This window comes from Anabrus simplex, chromosome 5 (genome assembly GCF_040414725.1).
Source record: "Anabrus simplex isolate iqAnaSimp1 chromosome 5, ASM4041472v1, whole genome shotgun sequence".
NCBI lineage: Eukaryota > Metazoa > Arthropoda > Insecta > Orthoptera > Tettigoniidae > Anabrus > Anabrus simplex.
The window spans coordinates 440,717,324-440,737,630 of record NC_090269.1 but is presented as its reverse complement, the minus strand read 5'-3'; positions in this window follow the sequence as shown (position 1 = coordinate 440,737,630).

Here is a 20,307-nt window from a genome sequence, read left to right as displayed (position 1 = left end):
CACCAAGGTCATTAACTTGTGAAACAGGAGTTAGAATGTTGTTATTACTAAATTTGTACGGTAATGCTATTTTCTTCTTGTTTTTAAAAAACTATTTTATTTTACATTTCTCATGATTAAGTTTCAACCCATTTTGAATACAGTACTTTTCCAGATGATGTAAATCTTCTTGAAGTTTTAAACAATCAAGTGGACAATTAATTTGCATAAAAAATTTTGCATCGTCGGCAAACAAAAGCAATTTAGAATTCTTAAATATATTTTCAATGTCATTTATGTAGAGAGTAAAAAGTAAGGGCGCAAGGTGAGACCCTTGAGGAACTCCACTGGTAACAATAATAGGTGCAGAAAAATGATTCCTTATTTTAACAATCTGCAGGCGATTTTTAAGATATGTTTCAAACCATGAGAGGAGAGGCCTATTAATTCCGTAGCCCGTTAGTTTTTGCAGCAAGATATCGTGATCGACAGTGTCAAAAGCTTTTGAGAAGTCTGTATAAATGCAGTCCACTTAGGAGTGGATCTCTATTGCATCCAAGAGAAACTGATAGAATAAAAGAAGATTGCTACAGGTTGACCGTCCTGAAAAGCATCCATGCTGCTCATCAATGATGATGTTTCTAAAGAGAGGTGTGATTTTGTCAAGAATTATTGAGTCAAATATTTTGGAAATATGAGAAGAAATTATAACTGGTCTATATTGTTTTATGTCAGTTTTATCACCATTTTTGAAAACTGGACTAACAAATCCTTTCTTCCATTCCACTGGAAAAACACCTTGGTTTAATGATAAGTTGAACAGATAAAAGAGTGCTTCACATAAAATAAATGAGCAGTACTTGAGCAGGTAAGTTGAAACACCATCAGGTCCTACAGTTTTCTTTAATTCCAGAGATATCAGTTTGTTGTAAATTTCTGCCTTACTATGTTTATAACTGATAGATTGACAGAGAAAGGATAATCATATGACATACTACTACTATTCTGATAAGAAGAATAAACAGATGAAAAGTGGTTAGCAAAAAGATTGACAAGATTTTCTCCAGTATCTGCTGTAACTTCATTAAGATGCATTGTTGAAGGAATATTATTACATGACCTTTTAGAACTTAGATATTGCCAGAACTTCTGTGGATTGGAAGTAATACTTCGTTCACAGTTGGAAACATACATTGTATAGCAAGATTTAGATTCACACTTGCATTCATTTCTTAATTTTGAGAAATGCTGATAATCACTATTGAGACCTGATATTTTGTATCGCTTATGTGATTTCTTCTTATCAATAATCAGTGACTTGAATTTATGATTAAACCACTTTGGGAATTTGGGAGTCTTAAAATTCCGTATAGGGATGTAAAGTTCCATGCCATAATGTAGTACTGAATAGAAGGTTTCTACTGCTTTATCAATTGATACATTTTGAAACATCACCTTCCAGCTGAACTGTGACAGATAATAATTTAGTCCATTATAGTCACCATTTAAAAAATCAAAATAAAACCTAACAGCAGGCACGGAATTGTATAGCTCATTTATAGGTAAAGAAATCTCTAATGCTGGGTGGTGTCTATCGAGGGGAACAATGCTTTCATTACTAGATTTTACTTCAATGGAGCTGGAGTTACTGAAAACCAAATCAAGAAAGTGATTCAGAAAATTTGGGATAGCATTAAACTGATTTAAACAGAGATAAGAAAAAGTGTCTATAACTAAACTGGACTGCATAGTGTGGTTACCTACTGACATAAGGCCAGAAGATGTTTCTTCATTTACTATCCAATTAAGATGTGGTAGATTGTAGTCATCGACAATGAGCAATAAATGGTCGTTGAGATTTGACATAATTTTTTCAACAGCACTGCAATGTTCGAAATATTTTTGGACAGGAGACTTTGGTGGAATGTATACAGCACCAATGATTAATTTTGTGGTGTTAAAAGTCAGGGACACAAACAACTGTTCAACTGTGTTACCGCACGGTATCAGAGTAGGTTTAAACCTCTTGCTAATACAGATCATTACCCCCCCATGGGATGCCTTCATACTCGTTAAAGAAGACCTATCACATCTGAAAATTGAATACATTTCGAGTCCGAGTTCCACATCACTAATTTCATCATTTAAGTTTGTTTCGGTTAATACCAGGAAGTCATAGTCGGCTAAACATGAAGAAATTTTAAGTTCAGTTAGTTTACTTCGAAGTCCATTTACATTTTGATAGTATCCTGTAAAGTGTTCAACTAACCTTTTTATTGAAGTCTTTGGTGCTTTCTTAGTATTGTGTGTCTGACTTCTGTGAAATGATTCCCTATCTATATTTTGCATAATATTCCTCTTATAAGTTATACTTTCTAAATTATTTTCTGTATCACTTACGTTTTTGCCACTAGGATTAGCATCCCCCCTCATTTTTTTAATTAGTTTCCCAAGAGCATTCTACTAGATATTCTATTGAGAAGTTTACCAAACTTAGAGGTTCCTTTTCTATTAAGGTGTAGCCCATCTTTTCTAAAATCACTACCTCTAAGCCAGCTATTTGCATCGACAAAAAGGACATCTCCATTACGGCATAATCAGTCAAGAGTGGAGTTTACAGCATCTATATAGCGATAATCAACATCATGCCGATATAAAACGCCACTGAGACAAAGCTTTGCCGCTGGAAACCTCCTTTTTATCGCAGTAATAAGCCTATCTGTTTCGGCCATTATGTCACTAGGTGTTGAGAAATTATGAAGGTCATTTGTGCCAATGTGAACTATCACGGCTTCAGGATTTTCTTTAATACCGTTTAAAACTTGTTTAAAACTTCAAGATGATTTACATCATTTAGAAAAGTACTGTATTCAGAATGGGTTGAAACTTAATCATGAAAAATGTAAAATAATATCATTTTTTAAAAACAAGAAGAAAAATATCATTTCAGTACAAGTTTAGTAATAACAACATTCTAACTCCTGTTTCACAAGTTAATGACCTTGGTGATTTATTCAGTTATAATCTGTTGTTTAATGAACATATTGAAAATATTTGTAAGAAAGCATTTCAAAGATTGGTTTGCATTACTAGATATTCTAGAGAATTTTCAAACTTAGCTACCTATTGATTGCTGTATGTGTCTATGGTATGCCCTATACTAGAATACTATACACATGTTTGGAACCCTTCTCATCAGACCAGATTAAATTCAGTACAACATAAATTTCTTCATCTATATTCATTTAGAGCAGGATTCTCATATGATAATTTTGATTATACATCCCTACAACAGTCCTTAAATCTGCTAAGCCTGTCACAACGCCGTGAATTACTGGATACACTCTTCATTTTTAAATTGCTTCATTCCTTGGTGAATTGTCTACAACTCCTTGCAAAAATTAACGTACATGTACCAGACAGATGCTCAAGGTTCAAGAATACATTGTCTACAAATTGGCATAGAACTAACTACACATTCAATGGGCCAATTGAACGAATGTCAGGATCTCTAAATAAAGTGGGTATTGAACTGCTCATTGTCAAAATTTAGAAATCACTTACATAATCTCCAGAATTGACTATTACTTTCCTGTGCTTACTTGTAATATAACCTGTGTATATATCTGTACATATTTTTCTACTTATAGGGTAAACCTACCTAGCTGTGTGATATTAAGTATTGTAATTAATATATCAGGACAAATACTCAATCTAGGAATTTTATGTTTTACATGCTGAGTACCTATACATTATTCTACAAACACATGATAAAGAATGTTCAAAAAATACAAAACATTTGGAGTTATAATATGTAATAAGCGAAGTGGGCAAGCTACCTAATTTTGTGATATCATACCTAATTCCGTGACACAGTATACCTAACTTCGTGATAATGTACTTAACTCCGTGATAACTTTTCTGAGCATTGTTACAGTTCACTTCGCACACTTTTCACTCATTTTCAGTATCGGTATCGTTGTCACTGACATATTCACAAATACTACACATAAATACAATAACATCAGATGAATCAATGGACTGACAATTTTCATGGAAGCATCGCAAACACTAGCAACACTGAATCCAAGGACTTTTATTCTTCCCATTACTGTAGCTGTCGTTACAGGGGGCACAGATGTCATCATTTTTCTGGTTTGACTTCTGTTTTTCCGTAGATACCGGTTTCACTATAGTGATATGTGTAGTAGATTTTCCGGCTTGATCAGAAACAGGTGTAGTTCGATATGTGTTGGCAGCTCTGGCCTGATCAGGAACATGTGGCTGGTATGCCGTGGAATAGTCACAACGATAATTTCATTCTTGCATGTGATTTCCAGTACCTCTGGTGTCACGTGACAGACATGGGAATTCATTATCAGTATCACAGGTCTTTCTGCACCAAGGCCTCGAACAAATATCTTGAAGCTTTTTAAGAAAAGTTCACTGTTAATCCATTCACTCTGTGACAGGGCTACTGAGGCGTTAGGAAGGCACCATTCGTCAATGATTCTGACATTCTCACTTCTTTAAAAATGATTAGAATTGAACCGAATTCACCTGCAGCATTTCCAGATTGCACAATTTTTCACTTCACTGAATGGGAACTTTGTCATTGTTTGCATACCGTTTTTTGGCAATAGCATGCGCAAAATGTCTTATTCGGTTAACGTTCAGACCGATCCCTATTTCCTGCATTTTTACTATGAAATTAACTAACTTAATCTCCAGTTCACTTGTAAGGGCAAACGGTCTACCCATTTTCCCAATAATCATACTTTCTTTTAGAGTACTCCACAGAACAATGAAATGTTTAGCAGCCTTGTATATAGACCACTTTTCCTTCAAAACCTTATGAAGCGCTCCCCGAAGGTCAACTGATGAATAGGCTTGTCTTCTTTGGTCACAAGACCCGTTTTTTTGAGTTTGTTGCTGTTTTCCTTCTTCACACATTTGCTTAACACTGGACCCATTATGTCTGAAATGGACACAAAACATAAGAGTTGTAGTCATTTTCCTAAGCAATTATTTCATTAATAATGCACTTAAATCCAACTCTGGCTACTGATATTATAAGTGTGTTCCTTTGAGAATATAAGTGCATATACTTGTCTGAATAATTACTTGACCAACTTACCTTAATAACGTTTTACTACAGGAACAGACCAACAAGTAGCATGTTTCCATCCACACAACATACAATCAACTGCCTGTCCTTCACCCAGCGGCAATTCCCGCATAAAACATTTTCCCCATGTAAAGGCACTCCTGCTATGTATGGAGGACTGGTGGGACTCTGTGTAAAATGCTTACCTTAGTTCAGGATCAATAATATGTTGCATATCACAAAATAAAGTATGTCACGAAATAAGGTAGGTTTACCCTACTCCACTGAACTTTCTTTTTAGTGTGTTTTGTTTTGTTTTGTTTATTCTTCTCTACTGTTATGTAAAATGATATTATTGTTATTATTATTATTATTATTATTATTATTATTATTATTATTATTATTATTATTATTATTATTATTATCCTCTGCGAACCATGTGACCTTGCCGCAGTGGGGAGGCTTGCATGTCCCAATGATGCAGATAGCCGAGCTGCAGGTGCAACCATATCGGATGGGTATCTGTTGAGAGACCAGACTAACGAATGGTTCATCGATAGGGGGATAGCAGGCTTTCGGTAGTTGCAAGGGCGGCAGTCTAGATGATTGACTGATGCGGCCTTGTAATAATACTCAGCATGGCTTAGCTGTGTTGATACTGCTACACGACTGAGAGCAACGAGAAACTACAGCCGTAACTACCTCCCGAGGACATGCAGCTCTCTCTGTATGAATGGTGTACTGATGATGGCTTCCTCCTAGGTAAAATATTCCGGAGGTAAACTAGTCCACCATTCGGATCTACGGGTGGGGACTACACGAGAGGGGGCAATCATCAGGAAGATGGATACTGACATTCTGCGAGTCGGAGCGTGGAATGTTAGAAGTTTGAATCGTGGTAGGTTAGAGAACCTGAAAAGGGAGATGGATAGGCTAAAGTTAGATGTAGTTGGTATAAGTGAATTACGTTGGCAGGAAGAACAAGATTTTTGATCAGGCGACTACCGAATTATCAACACAAAATCAAACAGGGGAAATGCAGGAGTTGGTTTAATAATGAATAAGAAAATAGGGCAGCAGGTAAGATACTACGACCATCATTGTGGAAGAATTATTGTCGTCAAGATAGACACCAAACCAATGCCCACCACAATAGTGCAGGTCTATATGCCTACTAGTTCAGTGGGTGATGAAGAAATCGAAAGAATATATGAGGAGATAGAAGATTTAAAACAATATATAAAAGGTGACGAGAATCTAATTGTGATGGGAGACTGGAATGCAGTGGTAGGCCAAGGATGAGAAGGTAATACAGTAGGAGAATTTGGATTGGGCAAAGGAACGAAAGAGGAAGTCGGCTGGTTGAATTCTGCACTGATCATAATTTAGTCCTTGCCATTACTTTGTTCAAACACCACAAACGACAGCTGTATATGTGGACGAGACCTGGAGACACTGGAACGTATCAAATAGACTTCATTATGATTAGGCAGAGATTCAGAAACCAGGTGTTGGATTGCAAAACTTTCCCAGGAGCAGATGTGGACTCTGACCACATCTTGTTGGTCATGAAATGCCATCTGAAGTTGAAGAAATTGAAGAAAGGAAAGAATGCAAAAAGATGGGATCTAGACAAGTTGAAAGAAAAGAGTGTGAGGGATTGTTTCAAGGAACATCTTGCACAAGGACTAAATGAAAAGGCTGAAGGAAACACTATAGAGGAAGAGTGGAGAGTCATAAAAAATGAAGTCAGAAGGGCTGCTGAAGAAATGTTAGGAAGGAAGAAAAGATCAACTAAGAATCAGTGGATAACTCAGGAGATACTAGACCTGATTGATGAACGACGAACATACAAGAATGCTAGAAATGAAGGCAGAAAAAAATACAGGTGATTAAAGAATGAAGTGGATAGAAAGTGCAAGGTAGCTAAGGAAGAATGGCTGAAGGAGAAGTGCAAGGATGTCGAAGGCTGTATGGTCCTGGGAAAGGTAGATGCTGCATACAGGAAAATCAAGGAAACCTTTGGAGAAAGGAAATCTAGGGTATGAATATTAAGAGCTCAGATGGAAAGCCACTTCTAGGGAAAGAAGACAAAGCAGAAAGATGGCAGGAGCATATCCAACAGTTGTATCAAGGTAAAGATGTAGATAATTTGGTTCTGGAACATGAAGAGGCTGTTGATGCTGATGAAATGGGAGACCCAATTTTGAGGTCAGAGTTTGACAGAGCTGTGAGTGACCTAAATAAGAACAAGGCACCTGGAATTGCTGACATTAACTCTGAATTACTGACTGCCTTAGGAGAAACCAGCATGGCAAGGTTATTTCATTTAGTGTGCAAGATGTGTGAGACCAGAGAAGTCCCATCCAATTTTCGGCAGAATGTTGTTATACCTATTCCCAAGAGAGCTGGTGCTGACAGGTGTGAAAACTACCGCACCATTAGTTTAGTATCTCATGCCTGCAAAATTTTAACACGTATTATTTACAGAAGAATGGAAAAACAAGTTGAAGCTGAGTTGGGAGAAGATCAATTTGGCTTCAGAAGAAATCAGGGACACGTGAAGCAATCCTGACTTTACGTCTGATTTTAGAGGATCGAATCAAGAAGGACAAGTCCACGTACATGGAATTCGTAGATCTAGAAAAGGCATTCGATAATGTTGATTGGACCAAGCTATTTATGATTCTGAAGATGATAGTGATCAGATATCGAGAACGAAGAATTATCTACAATCTGTATAAAAATCAGTCTGCAATGATAAGAATTGAGGGCTTTGAAAAAGAAGCAGGGATCCAGAAAGGAGTGAGGCAAGGCTGCAGTTTGTCCCCCTCCTTTTCAATGTTAACATAGAACAGGCTCTAAAGGAAATCAAAGAGAAATTTGGAAAGGGAATCACAGTCCAAGGAGAGGAAATCAAAACCTTGAGATTTGCCGATGATATTGTTATTTTATCTGAGACTGCAGAAGATCTCGAGAAGTTGCTGAATGTTATGGATGAAGTCTTGGGTAAGGAGTACCAGATGAAAAAGTCCAAAACAAAAGTAATGGAGTCCAGTCGAACAAAGGCAGGTGATGTAGGAAACATTAGATTAGGAAATGAAGTCTTAAAGGAAGTAGATGAATATTGTTACTTGGGTAGTAAAATAATTAACGATGGCAGAAGTAAGGAGGACATAAAATGCAGACTAGCACAAGCAAGGAAGAGCTTCCTTAAGAAAAGAAATTTGCTCACTTCAAACATTGATATCGGAATTAGAAAGATGTTTTTGAAGACTTTCATGTGGAGCGTGGCATTGTATGGAAGTGAAACATGGGCGATAACTAGCTCAGAAAGAAAGAGAATAGAAGCTTTTGAAATGTGGTGTTACAGAATAATGCTGAAGGTGAGATGGATAGATCGAATCACGAATGAAGACATACTGAATCGAATTGGTGAGAGGAGATCGATTTGGCTAAATTAGACGAGAAGAAGAGATAGAATGAAAGGACACATCTTAAGACACCCAGTACTTGTTCAGTTGGTTTTTGAAGGAAGTGTAGGTGGCAAGAACGGTAGGGGTAGACCAAGGTATGAATATGACAAGCAGATTAGAGCAGATGTAGGATGTAATAGTTACGTAGAAATGAAAAGGTTAGCACAGGATAGGGTGGCATGGAAGGCTGCATCAAACCAGTCTATGGACTGATGACTCAAACAGACATTATTATTATTATTATTATTATTATTATTATTATTATTATTATTATTATTATTATTATTATTATTATTATTATTATTATTGTAGATCTTTATAAATGTCTTGCTTTTTAAATGTGGTAAAAGAAGTTAGTTAAAAGTTGTAAAAGAATACATAAATTGCTGGGTTGAAATGAAATCTGGTAAATATGGTGCCTTTTGAACTTGTAACTAACTACTTGTTACCACATTTAAAAAACAAGACATTCGTAAAGATCTACAATAAGGATTGTTTATAAGACTTTATCATAAGAGTACTTATAACTACTATATTCTACTTGTTAGTCATTTTATACACATTTGTATCTAAAGCAGTATCCTCTTATTTATACTTCAGACCTTTGTTAAAAATTATGTATAAGAACAATCAGGATCCCAATCTATCTTTCTTTCAGGTATGGGATTTTTAGGCTGATGATGCCCTCAGTGTGGGTGAAACATGACCCTATATGTAATATGTTACAAACTATTTCTTAAATTGAAATAAACTCTTATGTATTGAACAGGTGGAATTTATAATCTAGTATTGATTTTTTTACTTTAAGTAGTATGTTCCGAGCTGTCAGTAGAGAGATGCTGTGGAATGCCATTAGTAGACAAATAACTTTGAGTGGTGTCTTTAAAAGTAGGCAGTATCACAATATGAAGATAAAGTTGAAATTCAAGAGGACAAATTGGGGCTAATATTCATTTATAGGAAGGGGAGTTAGGGATTGGAATAACATACCAAGGGGGATGTTCAATAAATTTCCAATTTCTTTGCAATCATTTAAGAAAGGGCTAGGAAAACAGCAGATAGGGAATCTGCCACCTGGGCAACTAACCTAAATGCAGATCAGTATTGATTGATTGATTGATTGATTGATTGATTTATTGATTGATTGATTGATTGATTGATTGATTGCTTGATTGATTGATTGATAGTATCACGTGGCCGTAAAGAACATTAGCACCTCCCCATCATGTCACCATATTGTTGAACGTAGCACTCATTATATCAGTGAGGACTAAAGAACAGTAAAACCTCCACAACATGTCACCATATTGTTGAACGTAGCACTCATTATATCAGTGAGGACTAAAAAACAGTAGCACCTCCACATCATGTCACCATATGGTACCACGTAGCACTCATTATATCAGTGAGGACCAGAGAACAGTAGCACCTCCACAACATGTCACCATATGGTAGCACGTAGCACTCATTATATCAGTGAGGACTAGAGAACAGTAGCACCTCCACATCATGTCACCATATGGTACCACGTAGCACTCATAATATCAGTGAGGACTAGAGAACAGTAGCACCTCCACATCATGTCTCCATATTGTTGAACGTAACAATCAATCAATCAATCAATCAATCAATCAATCAATCAATCAATCAATCAATCAATCAATCAATCAATCAATCAATCAATCAATACTGATCTGCATTTAGGGCAGTCGCCCAGGTGGCAGATTCCCTATCTGTTGTTTTCCTAGCCTTTTTCTCAATGATTTCAAAGAAATTGGAAATTTATTGAACGTCTCCCTTGGTAAGTTATTCCAATCCCTAACTCCCCTTCCTATAAATGAATATTTGCCCCAATTTGTCCTCTTGAATTCCAACTTTATCTTCATATTGTGATCTTTCCCACTTTTATAAACGCCACTCAAACTTATTCGTCTACTAATGTCAATCCATGCCATCTCTCCGCTGACAGCTCGGAACATACCACTTGTGAGGACTGAAGAACAGTAGAACCTCCTCAACATGTCATCATATGGTTGAACGTAGCACTCATTATATCAGTGAGGACTAAATAACAGTAGCACCTCCACAACATGTCACCATATGGTTGAACGTAGCACTCATTATATCAGTGAGGACTAAATAACAGTAGCACCTCCACATCATGTCACTATATGGTTGAACATAGCACTCATTATATCATTGAGGACTAAATAACAGTAGCACCTCCACATCATGTCACTATATGGTTGAACGTAGCACTCATTATATCAGTGAGGACTAAATAACAGTAGCACCTCCACATCATGTCACTATATAGTTGAACGTAGCACTCATAATATCAGTGAGGACTAAATAACAGCAGCACCTCCAAATCATGTCCCCATATGGTTGAACGTAGCACTCATTATATCAGTGAGGACTAGAAACAGTAGCACCTCCACAACATGTCACCATATGGTTGAACGTAGCACTCATTATATCAGTGAGGACTAAAAAAACAGTAGCACCTCCACAACATGTCATCATATGGTAACACATGGCACTCATTATATCAGTGTGGACTAAAGAACAGTAATACCTCCACAACATGTCACCATATGGTAGCACGTAGCACTCATTATATCTGTTAGGACTGAAGAACAGTAGCACTCCGATATAATGTCACCCTATTGTACCAGGAACTGTTCCAGCCCGGTACATCTATATATATAAAATAAGAGTTTTGTCTGTACATTGCTCAGAATTTTAAAAGAATGGTATTTCTGTACTGGCCATGTCCACTGTAGCAAAGAAATACACGTTTTACTTTTCCATAATTTCTGTCTGTCTGTCTGTCTGTCTGTCTGTCTGTCTGTCTGTCTGTCTGTCTGTCTGTCTGTCTGTCTGTCTGTCTGTATGTATGTATGTACACGCATCACTAGAAAATGGCTAGAGAGAATTTAATGAAAATCGGTATGCAAGGTTGGATAATAAGTCGCTACAATCTAGGCCATAAATTATTTTATTCACGCTGAATGAAATGGTAATTTAGGGGAGGGCCTAAAATTTAATTTTCAAATATATATGTTATTACTGGTCCTATCTTAATAAAAATTGGTATGCAAAGTCGGGAAATAAGTCCCTACAATCTACGCTATAAATAATTTTATTCACATGGAGTGAAAAGGTAGTTTAGGGGAAGGCCGAAAACTTAATTCTTAATTATTATTGGTCCTATCTCATTGAAAATTGGTATGCAAAGTCGGAGAATGAGCCACTACAATCTAGGCTATAAATCATTTAATTCACCCTGACTGAAATGGTAATTTAGTGGAAGGCCTAAAATTTAATTCTTAAATATTTATATTATTAGTGGTCATATCGATAAATACTACATAACCAAAGTTATATAGAATTATATTTCCGACCATTTATGTCTTATACATTCTATCGTACCGGCCATGATAACATAGATATTCATGAATTTGTGATTTTGTTGCTAAGTCCACATCAACGCCGAGCCACGAGAAAATGGGTTAACAGAATTTAATGAAAATCGGTATATAGAGTCAGGGAATAAGAAACTACAGTCTAAACTATAAACAATTTTATTCACCCTGGATGAAATTGTAGTTTAAGGGAAGGCGCCTAAAATGTAATTTTTAAATACCTATGTCATTGGTCCTGTCGAAATATACTACATAACAAAATTTATAGAGAACACAATTTCCGGTCATTTGTGTTTTATTTAGTTTTACCGTACCAACTATGGTAAGGGAAGTATTTCAAAGTCGGAAGAAAACTAAATGTGAAGGCCTACAATATCGAAAGCACATAACATTATCAACAGTAACATTACATTGGCCATTGTTTGTTGTGATATTGTTTCTCCCTTAAGCTGCCTCTTAACTCCGATAGATGGGATTACTGCTGCGTACTGAGTATAATAGCCTGAATGAATATTGGCGAAAAATAGCTGGGGAATTAGAAAACTTTCTTTAGAATGCCATTCCTCTGGTTCATACAAGTTCTGATATTGCTGGTACGTAACACACTGGTTCATCATAGTATTCCAGCTATTCGATCCCTACTTTGACGCACTGTTTTGAATGAGCAGTGGGCATACTTAAGTTAGAGGCTCACTTAGTAAAGTAGTAGTATGGCCTGGTCTAGAATAACAATTAGGGCTATTGCAAATCATAGCACCACACTTCACTAAATAACTCAAAATTCAACCCTGAAAAGAGCCGTTTCTTAGGGAAAGTTTCTTCCTCTTCAATATTATTAAATTCCACATTCGTTTTATTCCAAATTAGCAGTGAAGAGGGGTTTCTTCTCTGGTTTGGAGGAAAAATTTGCCTCGAAGTCAGATAAAATTTTTCGTCGCCAGTGTAGTCAGTTGATACTTTCTGACTCATCGGGGTACTCCTAGGAAACAGATTAGTAAAAGGGCATAGTTTTTGCCCTGGGAGTCATCACTCTTCGACCCCCCCACCGAAAATGGTTGAAGAGGGTTTTTCGTCTCACGGCTTGGTCACTCCAGCTCTGGAACTTTGGACTGTTAGACCGACAGCATAGTACTGTTCTTTAAAAGTGAAAAAATTTGTGGTTTTTCATTTGATCGAGTATTTCATATGAAAGCTTTGCTTTTAACCGCACCATTCCTACTGACATCATTGTAATGTATGTCCATTTCAGCTGGGAAAACCACTAAGACAGTCTTTCTGAGGGTGTAAAAATTCAGGTGGAGTGTGTCTACCATTATAATGAAAGCTCCCCAACCTGATTGTTACTGATGGTATGCAAGCGGGTCTACCATTATAGTGAAAATTCTTTAACTCAATCTTCATATGAGAAAATATGTCGCATTTCTAGGGTAATGTTAAGAGTAATGCAATTCATACAATCTTGCTCACAACATGTACACTACCTAACCTAGAATTCTAATGTAGAATTCCATAGCGAAGCACCGGTACATCAGCTAGTTATTTTATAATTGCCGCAATATATGGAAAAGGAACGGCGATAATATGTGTTCGTATGCCCGACATCTTGTGCGAGCGCGATATGAAGTTCCTTGTGGTGCGTTGGACACGTCATGAGCAATGAACCTGCAGGTGACGTCACTATCACATGTTGCATGCGTTTCTCTCGAATGTACTGGAAAGAAAATTTCTAACTTTTTAGCTGATAAAGACACAGAAATGACACATACACCATCGTGTGGCTCATATTCTGAATATAAACATGTGTTAATTTCAATAAAATCCATCACGGCATTCAAGAGATATAAGCGAGAAAGGAATCACATTTCCCCCAGTGACGTGGCAAGCAACCTTGGGTCGTACGGATTGTAAGCAGCAGACCAGACCATAGCAGTTCAGTTCGTATTCTTCACTGCTGGCTCGCATGTCATGCTGATCGCGACGAGTCGAACTCAGTGTTCATCCTACCGGAACATTGTAATACTTATATAACTTCGACTGCAAGTTGACATTTAGTTTCTGTGAATACCAGTGAGTAACTTATAAATTGTTGGACTTGCAATTCGTCAGACGTTCAAACTTAGGAAATTAACATGTGTATAACATCAAAGTCATAAGACTTGTAATATTTCGCCAAATTTGGACTTGACAAACATCTCAGTTTTCGTGTGAATGACTTGAACAAACTTGAAGTCTGCACGGCTACTTTAAATTGTAATGATCTTGAACTGTTTCAACTCAGAATATCGTGAGTGTAGGTCACAACACATTGACTATTTTGAGTAGTATCAGAGCCTAGAACACTTTAATTTGTGCCGAAAAACTGTTCGTGTATCATCGTAACAGAGTGTACCATTTGAAACAACCCGTGTGGATAGACTGTATAATGAACATAATTCAGTGATATTGTGAAGTATAAAATTCATGCACGAATACTTGTAGAACTGTGATAGTGAGAAGGAACATTACGAGATATTATGAGAGAGAGCTATTTATTTATTTCTTTGTTGTGAAAGTGAGCCTTGATAGACTGTGCTTCGAATGAAAGTTGTTCTTGACAATACGAACAGTGTGCAGTAAGTGTCAAGATAAACTATGCATGGAAGTGTGTTTTCTAATTTTTCAATTATCGTAGTTTATGATAATAGACAGTGCTTCAACATATTTCTCATCCAGTGAATAGTGATTATTTATGAGACAGTCATAATCAGTTCTAACAGTGCAAATCAAATGGTGCACATTTCAACCTAGTCAATTGGACTTTCTTGTGTTAAAGCCACTCTTTTATTAACATGAGAAATCCTGACTCGAGACGACGGAGATCGATGGAAAATGACGTAGATTGCTGGAGATTTGATGCAGATCAACGTGATCTAGTACCACGAGGGACAGTTCCAGGGACGTGGTACTATGGAACATCGTGGTGCTGTCTGTTAGCTGAGTTCCAGATTGCTGCTTGCAGAGCAGTATTCAACTGTTTGAGCTCAACAAGAAGGCGTATATCAGGTGATATCAGTGCTTTTTTTCCATTCAAAAACATAATTATAACTTTGAACGGAACTTTTATAAACGTTGTCATTCCTGACAAAGAACATTAAAAACTCACTTACTTGGAAAGTTAACGATTTACAACTCTTAAAAGTGAAGACAGACTTTCAAATAACAGTGTGCTCTCGTAATGTTGTATTTTCTCACTTGTTGGAACTTTAGGATTTCAACTGAGTGTTTCATTCATAGTGAAAGTGTATCATAAACTCTTAATTTACAATATTTACGTCAAGTGTATAATAATTTACAAAAAATAGGACAATACTCAGAACTTTATACCAGAAGATTAGATTTAATTTCAAGTGTTTCATATTAGAGTTTGATGTGTTTACAGGAAGGAATTACAGATTTGACTTTATTTAATTTATGTAGAAAGCGTAATCTGAAATCGCAGGTGCTAATAGAAAAGACTTTAGGATTTCTTATTTACTTACCACATGCTTTATTATTAATTTATGCCATGAAAGTTATGATGGACATGACTGATTGAGAAATACATTATTCAGTTGAATTTTACTTGAACAACTTGATTTTTTGATATTCTGTTGTTGAAATTGGGATTTATTTTCTAGTGAATATCTATGATTCTCAGACATAATAGGGTGACATTCCAGAGATTGAATAATGGAAAGAAAGATATAATATCTATTTTTTGCCTTGTGATCCTCCCTCTCTGTACCTTCTCCTAAGGACTAAGCAGCCCTCAGAAAGACCTCAAGCTCTTGAAAATCAACTTTTCCTGGTACAATATGGTTGCACGTAACACTCATTATATCAGTGAGGACTAGAGAACAGTAACACCTCCACATCATGTCACCATATGGTAAAACGTGGCACTCATTATATCAGTGAGGACCAGAGAAAGGTAACACCTCCACATCATGCCACCATATGGTAGCACATGGCACTAAGGAACAGTAGCACCTCCACATCATGTCACCATATGGTAGCACATAGCACTCATTATATCAGTGAGGACCAGAGAACAGTAGCACCTCCACAACATGTCACCATATGGTAGCACGTAGCACTCATTATATCAGTGAGGACTAAAAAACTGTAGCACCTCCACAACATGACACCATATGGTAGCACATGGCACTAAGGAACAGTAGCACCTCCACATCATGTCACCATATGGTAGCACATAGCACTCATTATATCATTGAGGACCAGAGAACAGTAGCACCTCCACAACATGACACCATATGGTAGCACGTAGTACTAAAGAACAGTAGCACCTCCACATCATGTCACCATATGGTAGCACGTAGTACTAAAGAACAGTAGCACCTCCACATCATGTCACCATATGGTAGCACATAGCACTCATTATATCATTGAGGACCAGAGAACAGTAGCACCTCCACAACATGACACCATATGGTAGCATGTAGCACTAAAGAACAGTAGCACCTCCACAACATGACACCATATGGTAGCACATAGCACTCATTATATTATTGAGGACCAGAGAACAGTAGCACCTCCACAACATGACACCATATGGTAGCACGTAGTACTAAAGAACAGTAGCACCTCCACATCATGTCACCATATGGTAGCACATAGCACTCATTATATCATTGAGGACCAGAGAACAGTAGCACCTCCACAACATGACACCATATGGTAGCACGTAGCACTAAAGAACAGTAGCACCTCCACAACATGACACCATATGGTAGCACATAGCACTCATTATATTATTGAGGACCAGAGAACAGTAGTACCTCCACAACATGACACCATATGGTAGCACGTAGCACTAAAGAACAGTAGCACCTCCACAACATGTCACCATATGGTAGCATGTAGCACTCATTATATCAGTGAAGACTGATGAACAGAAGCAACCCCTCTCCCCTCCTTGCATCGCAAGTCCTTGTTTCATTATTTATGCCATAGGGATAAAGCTTGTTAACCTTTTCGGAAGACTTACCTACTCAGCTGAGCACTGTGAATCGCGTTCTAACAGAGAATTCTTCTTACTACATTATTTGCCTGGTGTGGAAATCGGCAACCACAGAAAGCCATCATGAGGATTGCCAACATCGGGGTTCAAACCTATCATCAGTTATATGACCCAAACAATGTAGCTAGTTTTCTCCCTTGTTTCATGTACATTCCGACCAAATGTTGTGATATTATTGAGCAATTTTCACAGGCCAAAGATATAAAACCAACTCAGGATCGAAATGAGAAGTACATGTGCACTTGGTTGCAGACAGAACCCACATACACAACAGGAATTATCAGTATTTTGGAAATGCCTTTATTTTAAAATGAAATATAAATATCTGTTTACAACTTGGAGATAGACAGATAGATGGATAGATGGATAGATAGATAGATTGATTGATTGATTGAATGATTGATTGATTGATTGATTGATTGATTGATTGATTGATTGATTGATTGATTGATTGATTGATTGATTGATTGATTGATTGATTGATTGATTGATTGATTGATTGATTGATTTTAATATTTACATCAACTACATTATTTTGTATATAATTTAATCATACAGTGACATACAGATTTATAAACATGTGTTTTCTTTGACCCCACATAAAGAGAAGCGAATACGATGGGAAGGGCAGGAAGAAACGATCCTTGAGGAGGAAGAAGAGGATTTAGGTAGGCATACTCACATATTTGATCATTTATGACATAATTCCTCATGACCTCAAATGAAGGTTAATATATCAGTATTTAAATATTTACAAAACAAACTTATTATGAAAAAAATTTCATGACGATCCATATTGACAATTTATTGTTACACTTGGTGAGTAAAATGGGTCTACCTAATCAATGCAAGGAATATATAAAGACATCTAAAAAAATAGGAAACAGATTAAAATCAGTCTGCATTAAAAAACTTGATGACACTTCTGTCCACAATTCGCAAAACATTATACTGCAAAATTAAAATACTAACGAGGTAAACGTAATGGTCAATCTTAACTTGCTCTCTCTGAGTTTTTGTTTCACTACAGCGGTTCGGTTTTCTTCACTTTCCTTACAGATATCTGGTCTGATCCATATGGACAGATTAAAATACCAACTGCGCCATTACTGCTCTATGTAATTATCATTCTCAGTCATTTACAAGTGTATCAAGGTTATTTTTCAAGACCAAACACCTTGCCATGTTTTGTGACATGTGGACGGGAGTCTCACAGCCTTACTGTAATGTGTTTCCTAGATTATTATATGTCTTTGAATATTGTAATGTTTTATTTATGCCCATTTTTAAAAATTTGTATGGATGAAGTTGGCCTGAGTGACTGAAAACTAGTCCCGTGTACTAATACCGTGACCAAGTTTGATAACTCCGCTCTCTTAACATTGTAGTTGGTGGTCCTGCCGGAGTGCAGCCCTGCAGCTGCAACAACATGTGCGAAAAGTATCGGCGATGGTATAGCGTGGTGATAATTTTAATGACTATTTGTTTGTTTTAATGTTTTATGTAAGTCCATGTTAATATCTTCGCAGTGCTTTGTGTGTGGAATCAACTAGTTTTCTATTATTTTGAGAAAATGTTGTACTGTTTCGTTCCTGGTTGTAAATCAGGTTACGGAAGGAAGCGCGATAGGATGATTTTTTTACACCGTCAAAAGAAAATAATCTGTCCGCAAAGTGGGCTAGAGTTATTCTGCAGAAAGGTAAGCCAAAAGCAGAATATGTGACCTGCATTTTTTGGCAGATTTAATTATAAAAGTGGACTGTTTCGTTGTGAGCAGTGAAAACGTTCAACTTCCTCGTGTGAGGTGGATATTAAAACCAGGAGTGGTACCTCACATATTTCTAAATTTACCGATATACCTATCCACTGAGGTAAAATTCTGAAAGGCACCCAGCAGGAAAAGGAGTGAGGACAGTATCAAGAGGATAAGGAACAAGAATCACAAAGTGAGTGAAGCAGTGATGACAACGGTAAGCGGTGAAGTTCAAGTTCCAGGTCAGCCCAGTTGTAGTCAAATTCAGGGTTAGTCTAGTTCTCTTTCCAATGCCAAAAAGACGATATTGTCTCTCAAAAGGCGACTAAAGAATGCAACTCATAATTTAATGCGAGCTAAATGCAGTCTTTCCTCAGTCAAAGCTGGGATTAATTTCCTAAAGGGCCAAATTAAGAACACAGAATTGCGATTTAAAGATTGTTAGTTTCTTAGCAAGAAGAAGAAAATTATTATAGACACTATTAAAGAAATGCCGACTAAATTCTCCCAATGGTATGAGGTACAGCTGTGATTTTCTTTTAGAGAGTTTATTACATAGAATAAAATCACCTAAAGGATACAGGCACTGTCTGCGGCATAATTTGTTACCTCTTCCCTCACAAAGCCATTTGAGGAAACTCTGCAAAGGACTTAAATGTCCCTATGGTGTAAATCGGCGTAGAGATGTGGTGACCCCATCGCCCAGTGGGAAACCACTGCAGTCAGCCTCCCGATTATTGGTAGATAAACCATAGCTAGTTGGGTTTGGATGAAATGACAACCCAAAACCGTGACTGTCTTCGGTCACAATAGGATAATCACCCATTAGGTTGGGCAGCTTCTTGCCTATGCCAAAAGTAACGGGATACTACCACATTATATTTCCCAGGAAACACATGGTATGGCTCTTTGTGTAAATGATTTCGGAATTAAAACTTTGCTACATCGGATCTCCGGGAGGGGATAACAATAAGACAAACCAAGATAAGTAGAAGGAAGATGAGAAAGGAAGGTCAAACGAGGTTAGGAAGAAGGAAGAGAAGATAAGAATTGGGACATGGAATGTTCTAAAGCTGCTACAAGGTGGCAAGCTGGAAAATGCAAAACAGGAGATGAAGAAAAATCGACTGGACACCTTAGGAATGTGTGAAGTAAGGCAGAGAAGCTGTGGTGAGGTAGAAAGTGGAGACTACAGGTTGTTTCATTCAGGAAATGAAACTGGTGGTACTAATAGCATGTAGGAAAACAGCTGAAGAACAAAGTATTGAAGGTGGATTATATAGATGATAGATTGATGATGATTAGATTAAAGGGTGATAAGAAGGATGTTGTTCTAATACAAGTTTACGTACCAACAAGCCAACACAAGGATGAGGAAGTAAAAGTGTACTATGAAAAGATTGAAGAACTTACGGTAAAGGAGAAGAGAAGTGAATGCATTATTGTAATGGGGGATTGTAATGCAGTGGTTGTTGAAGGATAAAAAGAAGTAGTTGAAAAACTTC